Raw genomic sequence first — 4,552 nt, forward strand, 5'->3', positions numbered from 1 at the left:
AATCAGATTCCCCACGATAACCATGTTTCACCCCAGGGAACAGCACACTCCATCCAGCTCTCAGAGTGGCAGAATCCAGTAATGCTGTTCTCAGAAAAAATGCAGCAGCTGAGGGGCGAAGGCCGGCGGGATGCACCAGAGAAGAGCAAGCATCGGAAACAATCACCTGGTGATTATAACAATTGGGTTTGAGGATATGAAGAAAACCTGGGTTGTTTCCCTTGTAATTACAATTGCATTCTGGTGGCAGAAGATGGGCAAACCACAGTGTCCAGCTTTGCCCTGCTGCACAGAGCCCCAGGGGCCCCAGCTGCGACTGACAGCTCGCAGGGGAGATGAAAAGGGCTGAAAGGGAAAGGAGGCACATCAGGTTTGCTCCTCCTGGCCAAACAACCACAGCAGCATAAGGTTAGCGGCTCAAATGGATGCCAAGGCTCAAATGGAAGCCTGTGCAGGCCCCTCCTTTTAAGGTATTGCTTGAGCCTCCAAGACTGACCAGCCAAAATAATTGGGAAAAACATACAGCTCCTTTCACACAAGGCAGGAGCAGGGTGAGTGTTGTGTTGGGAATCTTTGCAGCATGTCACTCTCTGTCATTTCTTACTGGATCTCCCTGTTTCTAGTCCCAGCTTAGGTCTAAACACGGAACCATACATTAAAAATGCCTTTCCTCTTCCCCCCTCCCTCTTCAGCCAGCCTGTGAAAGAGCTGCAGATGCAGTTCAAGTGTCTGTAATGTCATATTGCCAAGCCTCCAAACACTGCCAGATTTCTCAGCAGGGAGCCAGGATGTGACATGGCATTTGGAATGATTAAGTTGCCTTTATGCACCACAAAGGGCACAAATGCCATTATGAACATGAGTGATGTGATGCATTAGCAAACCATTTTTTTTAAAACAATATTCACGGAAAAGAGTGCTAACAGAGCTACTTCAAAATGTGTGAAAATGAGTCCAAGTGAAAGTGTTGTGGGTGGATATAGTGTATGTTATCACTCAGAAGCTAAGCCCCTCTTAGTCCCATAAAGAGCAGACAGGCTTAAGCAAAACAGTCATTTATCTTAGTTTTTACAGCCTTGGCACTTCTTAGCTGCTGATGTCCAATGTGTCTGCAGCCCTTTCTGGGAGAGATTAATAGTCCTCGTCAGATGCAAAGCATTAAATTTTTCTTTCAGGACCTAATTATTTTGTTTAATTGTAAGTTATTTATGGAAGTTACTCTTAAAATAATAGATAGATATAATATAAAGTTCAGATCATAAGAATTACAGCTGTGGAAAGGAAAGCACAAAAGCAAAAAGATATGAAGAGGTCTTTCTTGGTGACATTAAACTGCAAGAAATTGAGGGTTTTGAAGCTTTAAAGGTGTTTCTAAACACCACCACAGTCAAAGGACACTGGTTTGCTCAGCAGTGCATCAAAGGTGCTCCCCAGCCTGCAGATGTGTTGATCTTGAACATCCCATTAATAAAGCCTTTCATGAATAAATCACAGAGAAGAAATCTCAGGCTAGAAGCAGAATGAACAAACTGATCTAGTTCATTCCAACCCCAAATTTATAGAAAACTTAAACGATGTAGTCTTCCTACACAGTGATAATTTAAGTTTCCCTTGCAGTTTTCTCTCTGGGATCATGGCATGCCATTTGTATGCAAGAGAAAGGTTCTCCACTGAAATGAATATGACTGTTTTCCGAGCTTTTCATTTTAAATGAAAAAAAACAAATTAAACACTAAAAGTTTGCTAAAAATCATCAACCATTAAGAATTAGTTAAAAAACCCACTTGGTAGTAATGTGACCATGTCCAGTTAATTAAGAGGTAAATTAAGTGATTTCTGCTCTATGAACACCACTTGCTGCAGTGAGAGTAGAAAGGGTTAAAGCAATCTAGGAAGACAATCAATATTTCATTTCTTTGGAGCTAAGTAGCAGCAAAGACAAACACTTCTGATGAAGATGTTTGTCAGACCAGTGCTTTTCAGCTTTACAAGGACATCCTGATGAATCCTCCCAAAATCCTATGGGAATGGTTAAATTTATTCTCATCATTTTATAGGAAGCAGCATCGAAACACAGGCAGAAAGGCTGATATTTCATATGTGCCTGCCTTAAATTAAGATTTAATCCATCTTTTGATATCTAAACAAAGGTCTGGATAGGGGTTTGCTGAAGCCATTCAAGTTTTTAGTGAGTATTTAACTGGGTCAAAAATAATTTCAGATTGGTCATATGGCAAATGGGACATGCAAAATTCATAAACCTTTCATGAAAGCAGGCAGAGGCTTTTTAGAAATGCTGGTGTTAGAATTCAGATGTTTCTTTTTTATATTTCATATTTTGTATTGCTGGCATAGACAACACAATCAAATAATACTTCTACACATTCACTTTTATTCTAAATAGCTACAGGAAATTGCAGCAAGCCCCAAACTGGTTTTGGAAGAGGATCAATAATGTCAATTGCAAATTATATTATGTTTGGTTAGAAATATTTATTTCTTCATTTATTTACTATTCAACCAGGTCTAAATGATCCACATTACGAGAATTTCTGCAGAGAAAACAAGCAAATTATTTTTCAAGACACATTTGCAGAAAAGAGTGTTGCCTTAAATCCTTGAATTCTGACTACAGGGTTCTGCTGCCTCATCTGGTAAATCTGATCCTATTTCTATCAAACATTGGAATTTAATTACAAAGGCTTGTGAGTACATCATACGTAATGATATACTCACAGATGCTGAGTCCATAAACAGCTTTCTCTGAAAATTAACAACACATAGCAATGCACTCAGGGGAAAACAGCAGCCTCACCAGTTTACTGATTTGTGTATGGGTTTTTCTAAGGCAACAAAAGGCTTTTGTTAGGTTTTGAACAATTTAAAACATTGATTCAGGTCTGTGTAAATAATAATAGGTTATCATTTCTGATTTTACACATATAGTTGATCATGAGCACTTAGATGTATAACCTACAGAAAAAATACTGAAAATCCTGTAATTAAAATGCAGTATAAGAATGAACTTTATGTATTTTTATTATATTTAACTGTACATAAACTGATAATTAATCTAGACAATCCTTTCTGAGATAGATAGATAGATAGATAGATAGATAGATAGATAGATAGATAGATAGATAGATTTGAAGAAATACTAATCCAGTATAAAGGTAAATAATAAAAAAGCTGAAGTGCTCATTCTTCTGCATTGTCATATGCACATTGGAGTTTTGTGACAGACTCTTGTAATAGTTTAATTCTGTCATTACAAAATACTTTGGAATATTTATTTTGGAATAATACCATCATCTCAAGGTAAAAATCCTTCCTGATATAAGGGCAGGAGGTAAAACTCTTCAGTTTTAGCATCTCAAGGAAGCCTTTGCAAATAAGCCCCCATAAAGCACATTGTAAATAAAAGCCCAGAAAAGAGAGAGTTTAGCTGTGACATTATGAACTCCATAAAATCACAATGGTATACAGGTGGTGAACAGAAAAATGACATAATTTAAGAACTAGCAAGAATTCTAAAGCAATCAAACAAACAGAAACACTTACCCCAAATCACAGAACATTAAGCTGGAAAACTTAATGCTATAGGTAGTTACCTATATGCAGGCAAAAACCTTCAGTGAATTCAAAAAATATTCAGATGAAGAAAGAAATAAAAAAAAAAATCTCTCATCAGTCTCTCAGCATGGAGGTGCAGCTGGAACCTGTGCTTCAGGAGGATCATGAACTGCTGTGAAGCTGGGAGATTATATCAAGGATATGTTGTTCTATTCTTAAAATGTAGCCCTTTTTCTGTTGCAGACCATTACACAAATAAGGCTGGAAGGACCACTGCTTTAACTCAACAGGGTGGCTCACCATTACTGTTCTGCAAGAGGTGCACCACTGTTCAACAGAACAACTCTAGGTCACAGACCAGGTATTTTACCAGTTATTTTCAGCAGGTCATTCCTGCTCTGTTTTCTTGCTAGCAGTTTTGGAAGATCTGCCTTCTCTGTTATAAATTGCACTTGCAGAGGTTTTTGTTTTGTTTTTGTTTTTTTTTTTTTTTTTACAACAGGGGTAAACAAATGGGCATACAACAAATCATGCCAAGGAACAAGTCTGTCAGGGGCGGAAGGTCAAATTATTGTTGATCTATCCAGAGTGGGCACAGAAAAGGAATCCTTGGTGCAGCTCTAAGATCATCAGAAAGACCTGCAGAGCCTTCAGGATGGGCAAAGACAAGCCTTCATACATGGACTAGAGGGCTGCAAGGGCGCCCAGGCTGTGAGCTGAGGTGAATGACACCCTGGGGGGACAGGGCAGGCTGGATGCAAACTCTCAGCTGGGTTTTCCATCTGAGGTCAGTGGTCAGGCCATCAATAACTCGAGGAAGACACTGATAAGGCTGTGGAACCCCCTGTGCTATTTCATATCAAGGGATAGAAGTGGGTGTGGTACAATAACAATAATAACAACAGCAGAAGACTGAGGCATTGCTTGTGGTTTGGTACAGCTCACTGCTCTCTTCCTGGTTGACACCTCCTACAGGAAA

The 4,552-nt window shown here is 38.9% G+C and overlaps 1 long non-coding RNA gene across 1 annotated transcript; it reads left to right on the forward strand.

Moving 5' to 3' along the window:
- Positions 1-2,528: 2,528 nt before the first annotated feature.
- LOC135295213 (uncharacterized) lies at positions 2,529-4,275 on the forward strand. Its single transcript, XR_010357241.1, has 3 exons — positions 2,529-2,654; positions 3,817-3,934; positions 4,076-4,275. It is a non-coding gene; the product is annotated as an uncharacterized LOC135295213 (long non-coding RNA).
- Positions 4,276-4,552: the final 277 nt, after the last annotated feature.

Source organism: Passer domesticus, chromosome 2 (assembly GCF_036417665.1).
Source record: "Passer domesticus isolate bPasDom1 chromosome 2, bPasDom1.hap1, whole genome shotgun sequence".
Taxonomy (NCBI): Eukaryota; Metazoa; Chordata; class Aves; order Passeriformes; family Passeridae; genus Passer; species Passer domesticus.